This window comes from Trichomycterus rosablanca, chromosome 14 (assembly GCF_030014385.1).
Source record: "Trichomycterus rosablanca isolate fTriRos1 chromosome 14, fTriRos1.hap1, whole genome shotgun sequence".
Taxonomy (NCBI): Eukaryota; Metazoa; Chordata; class Actinopteri; order Siluriformes; family Trichomycteridae; genus Trichomycterus; species Trichomycterus rosablanca.
In genome coordinates, this window is record NC_086001.1 from 25,260,974 (window position 1) to 25,273,713 (window position 12,740).

The 12,740-nt window shown below is 36.7% G+C and overlaps 3 pseudogenes; all 3 read right to left on the reverse strand.

The window, feature by feature from the left end:
• Positions 1-1,204: 1,204 nt before the first annotated feature.
• LOC134326243 (zinc finger protein 665-like) lies at positions 1,205-4,154 on the reverse strand (annotated as a pseudogene).
• Positions 1,373-1,481, reverse strand: LOC134327236 (5S ribosomal RNA; annotated as a pseudogene).
• Positions 4,155-12,631: 8,477 nt separating the features above from the next.
• LOC134327230 (5S ribosomal RNA) lies at positions 12,632-12,740 on the reverse strand (annotated as a pseudogene).

Sequence of the window (12,740 nt, forward strand, 5' to 3'; positions counted from 1 at the left end):
CTCTAGGTCTGTATCATACTGGGACACACCAGTGAGCGCTTTTCCTTCACAAACCACCTTGCTAGTGCCACACTCTTGCAGGGGGACAGGTTTGAACAATACAGGACAGCATTTCCTAAAGATGCACTGAGCAACACCTTTAAAGCCTATCCAGTGCTCAATCAAGGTAAGCTGAAGACAGAGCTTAGTCTTATCTACAGCAAGGAAGAGTTCAAAGCCTGTTGTGGTGCTGTGGGTCTATTCCAGATGTTTATGGAAAATAATCTTGAAGAAGTATTTTCAGAGACTGTCACTCTCCTGAAGATCCTCATCACCACACCCATGACCACAGCAGAAGCTGAAAGGTGCTTCTCAACCTTGAAAAGAATTCAAACTTTTCTGAGAAACTCTATGACCCAGGACAGGCTGAATGCATTGGCCATGCTGTCAATGGAGAAGAGACTAGTGACTGAGATTACTGACTTTAACCATAATGTCATTGAGAAATTTGCAAGACAGAAGGAAAGGAGGGCAAAATTCATGTTCAAATAGTGCTACTTTTAAAGGCTTGTTTTTTTATTGTTTTGTTTTTAATTTGTTGTTTTGTTTGCGCCCCCCTCAAATTTTTTAGCACCAGCCGCCACTGCAAACAAGTGAGCCTTCTCTAACTAGCAGGTCCTATTGACCTGGGCTGTGTGAGATCTGTGTACTTTGGTCAGTGGAAGTAGTTTTATAGCTTTATAAAAACATTTACTTACGTGTCCAGCCCTGCTACACAAACTGTCATTTTTGTCCCTGTTAAAAACTTTAGCTTAGTTAAAGCAAATAAAGACACATTTAAAATGTTCATCTTTTATTACAGGTTTAAAGTTGTATAAAACAAATGTTTGTACAAATAATATAAAACCAAAGTACAAAATAAACATTTCACTTATTTTAATTATCTTACAAATCACTTCTCAGTTTTAAAGGTCAAAGGCAGCAGCATCTTTTAGATCAGAACAGCTGTTAACATTAAATATCACTAAAGAGGAAATCCTGAAGACAGCAATGTAAACTTTTCATTTAAATACAAGCTGCAGTAAAGTTACATAGTTGATCCATGGTTAAAAAGAACCTCACAGCTCAGCACAATGGTTAAACTGCACAACCCAACAAGTTAAAATAACCCATCATGTGTTCTGTCCAATATTTACACAGTGCTGGGTTGCCAAATAACACTTTTTCACCCGCATTCTGCCTTTTCTTTCCTGCATACCAAAAACAGTTGTCATTGCAGGTTTACAAAAACACTTGGGACTCTTTGTCTCATTGTGTAGCTTTGATGAAGAAAAAGCCGCTGGGTCAGTGTGTAACAGGAGGTTTGGAGTGAAGGTGGGTGTGTGTGGATAAAAGCTTCCAGCACCTGGTATTCCCAGGAGGTCTCCCATCCAAGTACTAACCAGGCTCGACCCCGATTAGCTTCCGAGATCAGGTGTTCTCAGGGTGGTGTGGCTGTAAGGGAGAGATGCTGTAAACAAGCTGCTTCTTATAGACGTCCGTCGTTCAGCCTTTCACTCCGCTGTGTGTCGTCTTTTACTTTCTCTGTTCTACACGCAGCTTTTCAAATAAAAGATCCTGAAACAGAGACAAAACACACAGAGAACCACACACACCGCTCAGCTGCTGCTGATGATCCTCTTTCACCTGCATTTAGTACATAAACACCACAACAAATCATCTGGATTCCACCTTTTCTTTACCAGCAGCACTGTGATTAACAGAGTGACGGTGGGATCTAGTAGCGGTATTGGTCGCTCTTATTACATTTAATAGTAACACTTTAAATACTAAAAGCTCTGAATTTCACTTCTACTCTTTTCTGTTTTTTCCTCTCCTGTTTTCTTCTCCTCTCCAATCTTCTTTATTTATGATTTATTCTTTTCATTCTCTTATGATTTATAAATAGAATTTCAGGTTAGATGAAGAACTATTTTGAATTATTACCCACCCAGTCCTTTACATCCACTTTCTATTGTCACTCCAGCTCAAGCCTACATACAAATACATGGACCGTGAGTTTAGTCCCATTTAACAACCATGGACACATTTGCTGACATCGGTTTCAAAACCAAACTCTCATCACATAGAGGACTCGGATTGAATTTAAAGTTTAACAAATACATTTATAATTGGTCTTGGTCAATTGGTCGCCTCCATGATAAGAAAACACCTGAACTACCACAATAGTATTTATTTATTTTTAAATGTAAGTTTAAAACATGTCAGTGCAGTCTGTATTAGGATTTATATTAACTGGGTTTTATGCACTAGAAGATGGTGGGATAATTAAATGTAAATATAAATATTTCTTTTAACAAAGGAGTTTAGCAACCACTAATTTGGTCTATAGATAAACACAAAGAACAAAGACTCATGATGATAGAACAATGCAACACTGTTCAGTCCACAGCCCTCCATTCACACCTTCTCATGTACATTCTGGTTGAGGACGGTTCATTATTTGCTAAGTGGAAATCATCTAAAGACTAGAATTTTGGAGTGTAGACCTAGAAGTGTTAAAGTAAGAGGCTATTCATTTATGAAAACTTAGCATTCATAATATGAAGAATTTATGCAAACACCATAAACACCAGGGTAAAATTCTTCCACTTGAAAGTAAAAGATGTTCTGTGTTTATTAAAGTAGATTAAACTTGAGTAATGAATAAAAACAGATTCAGATCTGAGGTTGGTACATTACATTTGATGATTAATGATCTTATTCATACATTTGATAATTGAAGTAGAACAGTTCAAGTGTATATTTAAAAATGAAACACGACATCAGTCACAAAAATTTAACTTCTGTGTGGCCGTACTGGTGTCTATTAAAAATGCTGCTTCCAGTAAAACTTCATCTGCACTATAAGCAGCAGCATGGGTCATCCTCTTATGTGAATGCGCTGGTGTGGTATACTTAAAAGATATTCCTTTCACTAAAGTTATTTTCAGTGAACTGTGATATGACCTCTCTCCTGTGTGAATGCGCTGGTGTTGTTGTAGAACATAATGTGCAATAAAATACTTCCCACACTCTTAACAGTGATACAGTTTCTCTCCTGTGTGAATACGCTGGTGTACTTTAAGGTCACTATTTTGAGTAAAACTCTTTCCACACTCACTGCAGTTATACGGTTTCTCTCCTGTGTGAATACGCTGGTGTACTTTAAGGTCACTACTTTGAGTAAAACTCTTTCCACACTCAGTGCAGTTATACGGTTTCTCTCCTGTGTGAATACGCTGGTGTACTTTAAGGTCACTACTTTGAGTAAAACTCTTTCCACACTCTGTGCAGTTATATGGCTTCTCTCCTGTGTGAATACGCTGGTGTACTTTAAGGACACTACTTTGAGTAAAACTCTTTCCACACACAGTGCAGTTATACGGTTTCTCTCCTGTGTGAATACGCTGGTGTTTTTGAAGGGTACTATGTTCAACAAAACTGTTTCCACACTCTGAGCAGTGATACGGTTTCACTCCTGTGTGAATACGCTGGTGTTTTTGAAGGTAACCCTGTTGAGCAAAACTCTTTTCACACTCTGAGCAGTGATACGGTTTCTCTCCTGTGTGAACACGCTGGTGTTTTTGGAGGTTCACCTGTTGAGCAAAACTCTTTCCACATTCTGAGCAGTGATACGGCTTTTCTCCAGTGTGAACATGCTGGTGTACCTTAAGGTCACTACTTTGAATAAAACTCTTTCCACACTCTGTGCAGTTATACGGTTTCTCTCCTGTGTGAACACGCTGGTGTTTTTGAAGGGTACTATGTCCAGCAAAACTCTTTCCACACTCCAAGCAGTGATACGGTTTCTCTCCTGTGTGAATACGCTGGTGTTTTTGGAGGTTAACCTGTTGAGCAAAACTCTTTCCACACTCTAAGCAGTAATATGGTTTCTGTCCTGTGTGAACACGCAGGTGTACTTTAAGAGCACTACTTTGAGCAAAACTGTTCCCACACTCTGAGCAGTGATATGGTTTCTCTCCTGTGTGAATACGCTGGTGTTGTTGGAGATTACTCTGTGTAGTAAAACTCTTCCCACACTCTGAGCAGTGATATGGCTTCTCTCCTGTGTGAATACGCTGATGTTGTTTGAGATTACTCTGCGTAGTAAAACTCTTCCCACACTCTGAGCAGTGATGAAGGTTCTTCATGTTTATGCTTTGATAAGACTGTAGAAACTGTTTCTTTGGAAAGCAACAGAAACAAAGAAACAAGTCGATTCATTAGCATTACTATTAGCATTAGCCATTAGCATTATTACTACATTAATACCACAATAAGTAATAAAAACATGAAATTCACTTCACGTCTAAGTGAGAATCTGAATTCAAAGAACATCAGGATAAAATACTTATAAATACTGCAGATATTAATAAGTAAATAACTATAAATAACTTGATATAAATAAAGATATAAGAGATCTGACTTTCTCAACATCAGTCCTGCACCAAGCAAATCTAATCCAGTTCATGACAGGACTAATAATTAGCTCACAAGTGTAAATCTTTGGTGTGCTGGGAGTAAAAAAGGCTTCATAAATCACCACAATTATGAGCATAAAGCTATTTTAAACTGTCTGAATATATTAACCTGATAATATTAAATAACATCATGAAATAAAAAGATCAACAAATGCAACATAAATGTAAAAGAAACAAACAAGAAAACCCTTTACCTTCCTGTTAGAATCCTGGCAGCCGCTTTAACAAAGCTGGTGTCTCCAGCAGGTCGTTTCTAATGAAGAACGTGCAGAAGATCCTTCTTACCAAGTGACTCAGCTACAAGTCTAGAGTTTAGTCCTTAAATAGAGCTGAGGACAAAGACCCAAGACCAGATAAAAACTCTGCATTGGTCAATCATCAGCCAACCATTCACATCTTCTTGTGTGAAGTACTAGCTCATTATCTATGGAACGTGTGCAAATGAACTAGATGGAGCCACAAAGCATGATGGGTGAAGTCAAACTACACCTATTTATCTCAGCAGAGAAGTTATTTACATTTAATCCTAAACACAAACAAGGAATTGAAAGGCTATTCTGTAAAGTGAAATGACATGAACTTAGATAAAGCTTTTATGATAAGAATCTAAGTCATGTAAAATGCTGTCTGTATATTTGTGTGAATTAGTTTCTACTGTATATGAGGAACAATAAGAAAACTATAAGAGGAAACACCCACCTATAGATTTATCTGTATTTATGGTGTAGAAATATTTACTCTGCACTTGTGTGTCTTTGAACTGTTTGATTTACTGCTGTGGTCAAGCCTCCACTTCAAAATGCTGAGTCAAATCAGCCTCCACATTGTTTGTGAAGATGTGCTTATACTAAACATTACGGCAAAAGCATCTGGTGGAACTATTTAGGATAGAATTTCAGGCTTTAAAATAAAAGGTTTGGTAATAACTGGACATTATGATTTTACTTTAAATTTAAAGTCAACAAAAATATAATCTAAGCTCATTTCCGTTTTAATTTAGATTGTTATTAAATTGAATAATCTTGATTACATGAATTGTTATTGTTACTAAAAGGAATTCTCCTCTTTCCACAAAACAATTCCACTTCATAATGATAGTACACAACATGTAGTTTACACTCAGTTAATATCAAACCATTCTGATGTATCATTTCTAAATACTTTCTAGAAATGTGACAATATAAAAGGCCTTTATTACAAAGTTTAAGGGTACCAGAAAATGGGGTTTAGATGTGCATAAAACTTTTAGCATAGACCATGTGATTAGTACCGTAAAACAGGGTTTAAACCAGGGGTGGGCAAATAAATTTTCCAAGGGGCCACATAAGGAACTGGGACTGTTGTGGAGGGCCGGACCAATAAGGTGAACTTAATTCTGCTCAATATTAATTTTATCTCTTTATTTACATTTTCAGCATTTAGCAGATATCTTTATCCAAAGCGATTTACAATACAGTTACAGTATACAGTCTGAGCAATTGAGGATTATGGGTCTTGCTCAAGGGTCCAAGAGCAGCAACCTGGCTGTAGTGGGGCTTGAACCAGCAACCTTCTAATTACTAGTCCAGTACCTTAACCACTAGGCTACGACTGCTCACTCTTTATGAGAAGCAGTAGATTGTACAGTTCTAATAAGCTGTTAATGTTTAGATGTTACAATCAGAAAATTAGAAGTAGGCAGAGTAAAAATGTTCTTATATTTCTGTTTAGTATCGTAACAGCGATTTAGAGCCTAAATTCTGATCCTTAACCAGCATTACACCTGACTTCAGTTAATAAATACTTCAGAAGTTCATGTCTTGTTAAAAACTCCTTCTGTTCACATTACAGTGAAGCTGGAAACACTCACACACACGTAAATCCAAACTTACGGTAATTTAAAGATATAGCGCTCCCATCAAAATCAATCCTGTTGTAATGCATGTTTGATGTACGTTTATTTACATCTTATTTGTAATTGCCACGAACCTCATGCGGGCCGGTTGAGGATGTCTTGCGGGCCGGATGTAAAATGACGATTATAAAATGACTAATAGTTTAATGATACAATATTAGTAGCTGTAATACCAATGTAAACAAAATACATCACAAAAAAGTATCAATCAGAATGTAAAATGAAAGTATATTATTATTAATAATAAAAGATTCACTGGTAGTACTGATCGATCATTTGCCATTTCACCAATATCTGTGACACCCTGGATTCTGGGCTAGTTTCAGCTTCAGGGTTGATTTTAGACCAGACATTAGGCTGAACCTGGCAACTCTCGCCATTTTCCCGCCAAATTGGGCTATATTCAAAATGTGACACAGCTGGATTTGCCCTCACATACCTATGAACAAGGTCTGCTAGTTTTAGCATGTGAAGGACGGGTTTAGACAGACTTTGAGCTGGATATTTGTGCTGGACTTGGCATCCCTGGGTGGAGTTGAATTGTTTGGCGTTGGTTCCAGTCGCTGCTGGAAATAAACAGACCGAGTACAAGTACAGTCTGTGTTCCTGTAGTTATGAACTGCTCTAATTCTCAGCAGTTTGAACAGGATTTGAACGGAAGGTAAAGCTCTTATTTTCAGGTTTTGTTTCCTTCCCTTTATTAATCTTTATGTTTCCTCAGTGAGCTCGTATCACTGCTCAGAATGTAGAAAGTGCTTCAGTAAATCCAACAGTTCACATATTTCTACACCATAAATACAGATAAATCTATAGGTGGGTGTTTCCTCTTCTAGTTTTCTTATTGTTCCTCATATACAGTAGAAACTAATTCACACAAATATACATACAGCATTTTACATGACTTACATTCTTATCATAAAAGCTTTATCTAAGTTCATGTCATTTCACTTTACAGAATAGCCTTTCAATTCCTTGTTTGTGTTTAGGATTAAATGTAAATCACTTCTCTGCTGAGATAAATAGGTGTAGTTTGACTTCACCCATCATGCTTTGTGGCTCCATCTAGTTCATTTGCACACGTTCCATAGATAATGAGCTAGTACTTCACACAAGAAGGTGTGAATAGTTGGCTGATGATTGACCAATGCAGAGTTTTGAACTCGTCTTGGGTCTTTGTCCTCAGCTCTATTTAAGGACTAAACTCTAGACTTGTAGCTGAGTCACTTGGTAAGAAGGATCTTCTGCACGTTCTTAATTAGAAACGACCTGCTGGAGACACCAGCTTTGTTAAAGTGGCTGCCAGGATTCTAACAGGAAGGTAAAGGGTTTTCTTGTTTGTTTCTTTTACATTTATGTTGCATTTGTTGTTCTTTTTATTTCATGATGTTATTTAATATTATCAGGTTAATATATTCAGACTGTTTAAAATAGCGTTATGCTCATAATTGTGGTGATTTATGAAGCCTTTTTTACTCCCAGCACACCAAAGATTTACACTTGTGAGCTAATTATTAGTCCTGTCATGAACTGGATTAGATTTGCTTGGTGCAGGAGTGATGTTGAGAAAGTCAGATCTCTTATATCTTTATTTATATCAAGTTATTTTTAGTTATTTAATTATTAATATCTGCAGTATTTATAAGTATTTTATCCTGATGTTCTTTGAATTTAGATTCTCACTTAGACGTGAAGTGAATTTAATGTTTTTATTACTAGGTGAAGAGTTTAATATTATTGTGGTATTAATGTAGTAAAAGTAATTCTAATTAATCGACTTGTTTCTTTGTTTCTGTTGCTTTCCAAGGAAACAGTTTCTACAGTCTTATCAAAGCATAAACATGAAGAACTTTCATCACTGCTCAGAGTGTGAGTTTTACTACACAGAGTAATCTCCAACAACACCAGCGCATTCACACAGGAGAGAAGCCATATCACTGCTCAGAGTGTGGGAAGAGTTTTACTATGCAGAGTAATCTTCAACAACACCAGCGCATTCACACAGGAGAGAAGCCATATCACTGCTCAGAGTGTGGGAAGAGTTTTTCTCATCAGACTACACTCCAACAACACCAGCGTATTCACACAGGAGAGAAGCCATATCACTGCTCAGAGTGTGGGAAAAGTTTTACTATGCAGAGTAATCTTCAACGACACCAGCGCATTCATAAAGGAGAGAAGCCATATCACTGCTCAGAGTGTGGAAAGTGTTTTGCTCAACAGGTTAACCTCCAAAAACACCAGCGTATTCACACAGGAGAGAAACCGTATCACTGCTTAGAGTGTGGAAAGTGTTTTGCTGAACAGGGTAACCTTCAAAAACACCAGCGTATTCACACAGGAGAGAAACCGTATTACTGCTCAGTGTGGAAAGAGTTTTGCTCAACAGAGTAACCTCCAATATCACCAGCGTATTCACACAGGAGAGAATTTTTGCTCATGAAAAGAATCTAATACGGCATCAGCGTATTCACATCGAGAAACTACATCACTGTTAAGAGTCTGGGAAGTATTTTATTGCATATTATGTTCTCCAACAACACCAGCGCATTCACACAGGAGAGAACTGTTCATTGTCTGATAAGAACTTTAGTGAAAGGAATATCCTTTAAGTACACCACACCAGCGCATTCACATAAGAGGATGACCCATATTGCTGCTTATAGTGCGGATGAAGTTTTACTGAAAGCAGCATTTTTAATAGTTTTTGTGACTGGAGTCGTCTTGAAAAACACCAGTGCATTCAGCGGAGAAAATAAAATTATACTCCACTACTGCATGTACAGAAAAAGCTATGTGTACTTTCTTTTTCTACTAATATACACTACAACTGTTCTACTTCAATTATCAAATGTACATGATGGTATGAATATTATTATTAATCATCAAATGTAATGTGATGTAATGTACCAACCTCAGATCTGAAACTGTTTTTGTTCTTTATTCAAGTTTAATCTACTTTAATAAACACAGAACAACTTTTACTTTCAAGTGGAAGAATTTTACCCTGGTCTTTATGGTGTTTGCTAAGTTTTCATAAATGAATAGCCTCTTACTTTAACACTTCTAGGTCTACACTCCAAAATTCTAGTGTTTAGATGATTTCCACTTATCAAATAATGAACCGTCCTCAACCAGAATGTACATAAGAAGGTGTGAATGGAGGGCTGTGGACTGAACAGTGTTGCATTGTTCTATCATCATGAGTCTTTGTTCATATAAATCCTAATACAGACTGCACTGACATGTTTTGAAATTACATTTAAAAATAAATAAATACTATTGTGGTAGTTCAGGTGTTTTCTTATCATGGAGGTGACCAACTGACCAAGACCAATTGAGGGGTCAGGAGACAAGTGTTTCTTTATTGATGAATAAATATATTTGTTAAACTGTAAATACCATCCGAGTCCTCTGTGTGATGAGAGTTTGGTTTTGAATCCGATGTCAGCAAATGTGTCCATGGTTGTTAAATGGGACTAAACTCATGGTCAATGTATTTGTATAGGCCTGAGCTGGAGTGATGAGAGAAAGTGGATGTAAAGGACTGGGTGGGTAATAATTCAAAATAGTTCTTCATGTAACCTGAAATTCTATTTATAAATCATAACAGAATAAAAAGACTAAATCATTAATAAAGAAGATTGGAGAGGAGAAGAAAACAGGAGAGGAAAGAACAGAAAAGAGTGGAAGTGAAATTCAGAGCTTGAGATCTAAAACGATTATAAAAAAATAATAAAATGACTAATAGTTTAATGATATTACTAGCTGTAATACCAATGTAAACAAAATACATCACAAAAAGTATCAATAGGAATGTAAAAAAAACTATATTAATATTATTAATATTAATAAAAGATTCACTAGTAGTACACTGATCAATCATTTGCCATTTCACCAATATCTGTGACACCCTGGATTCTGGGCTAGTTTCAGCTTCAGGGTTTATTGTAGACCAGACATTAGGCTGGATAATTTTGCTGAACCTGGCAACTCTCGCAATTTTTCCGCCAAATTGGGCTTGTTTAAAAATTCAGTAATGGTTGAAAATTGGGCTACTTTCAAAATGTGTCACGGCTGTTTAAAAGCTTTCATTGCAAACCGTACAAAATGTGTTTAATGATGATTTGTTCTCACATACAGTAGTGTTTAAAAAAATAGCAGTGATTTTAAAAAAGTGAATAAAGCACAAAATCATTATAATAACTTTTATTTCCATAAATACAAATGCACTGAAAATACTACACTTTCAATTCTAAATCAAAACATTAACAAAATTTTGCCAGTTTGTGTTAATCCTTTACAGAAAATTAAGAAAAATGAATATTAGGCTGTTCAAAAAAATAGCAGTGCCAGCATTTTTCATTAAAAACTCAAAAAAATTATCTATAACATGAAGAAATGTTTGAGGCCAAAATGTTTTACTTTACTTTAAATTACTGAACTAATATTTAGTGGCAAAACAATTGTTTCTGAGATCTGTGTTGCATCGAGTCGATCAACTTCTGGCACCTCTGAACAGGTATGGATGATTAGACTACATTCCACAGTTCTTCTGCAATTTTGGGTTTTGCCTCAAAAAAACGCGCTTCAGACGTCAGCCCACAGGTTCTCTATGGGATTGAGGTCAGGGGATTGGGCTGGTTACTCTATTACCTCAATCTTGTTTGTCTGTAACCAAGATGTTTTGGGTCATTGTCATGTTGAAACACCCATTTTAAGGACATTTCTTCTTCTACATAGGGCAACATGATCTCCTCAAGTATTCTGATATATTTAAACTGATCCATGATCCCTCGTATGTGATAAATAGGCAACATGATCTCCTCAAGTATTCTGATATAGTTAAACTGATCCATGATCCCTCGTATGTGATAAATAGGCATGAGAAACATCCCATATCATCATTTTGTACCACCATGCTTTACTGTCTTCACAGTGAACTTTGGATTGAATTCAGTGCTCGATGGTCGTCTGACATACTGTCTACAGCCACTAGACCCAAAAAGAACAATTTTGCTTTCACCAGTCCACAAAATGTTGAGCCGTTTCTCTTTGGACCAGTCAATGTGTTCTTGGCAAATGTGAACCCAGTCAGGACGTCTTTGTCTTAACAACGGGACTTTGCAAGGAGTTCTTGCTGGTAAATTGGCTTCACTTAATCATCTTCTGTACTCACTGGTAACTTCAGATGTTCCTAATTCTTTCTGGAGGTGATCATTGGCTGAGTATTTGCCATTTTGGCTATTCTTCGATCCATTGGAACAGTAGTTCCACGCTTCCTTCTGCGTCTTTCAGGTGTTGGTTGTCACTTCAAGGCATTTTAGATCATTTTAGCTGAGCAGCCAATAATTTGCTGCACTTCTCTGTATGTTTTTCCCTCTACTATCAACTTTTTAATCAAAGTATGCTGTTCATCAGAAAAATGTCTGGAACAACCCATTTTACCCAGTATTTCAGAAGGAAATGCGCTATGACCAAGCTGTGCAACATTTGCCACCCTCCTAAATTAAATAAGGGCTAAATTTGACACCCGTTCTTCTGCAGAATTAATGAATTTACCAGCACTGGGCAGCTCCTTCTGTGACCGGCTGCTTCACCCCAAATGTGGGAAGGAGCAGTACCGCAGTTCCTTCCTTCCAGCTGCTGTTAGACTGTATAACCAGCACTGCTCCAAGCAGATCACACACACACACTTTAAATTATTCATAACAATGTTTGACTTTTTTCCCCATGTGAAATTATTACAATGTGCAATATTTCTCCCAGGTGCAATTATTTGTAATTATTGTAAATATTTTTCAGAGTTTTTTTCCTGACTTATTATTATTAATATTATTATTATTATTATTATTATTATTATTATTATTATTATATATATATATATATATTATATATATACGGTGCTTTTTATGCTTTTAAACTTTAAAACATGAAGAGTTTTTTATTACAACAAACACAACATCAATTAATAATGATAAAAATAAAATAATAATAATAAAGTCACAAATCTGTACCCAAGTAACAAGCTGTAATTTATTTCTAGCACCACTAGATGAAGACGATGTCTGTACAACATTTTGAACTTCACTTTAAGAGTCAGTTGAATGTGTTTTACTGTAGTAAGAATGAAAGTATGAGCTGATCTTTGTCTCATTGTGTAGCTTTGATGAAGAAAAAGCCGCTGGGTCAGTGTGTAACAGGAGGTTTGGAGTGAAGGTGGGTGTGTGTGGATAAAAGCTTCCAGCACCTGGTATTCCCAGGCGGTCTCCCATCCAAGTAATAACCACGCCCGACCCTGTTTAGCTTCCGAGATCGGGTGTTCTCAGGGTGATGTGGCCGTAAGC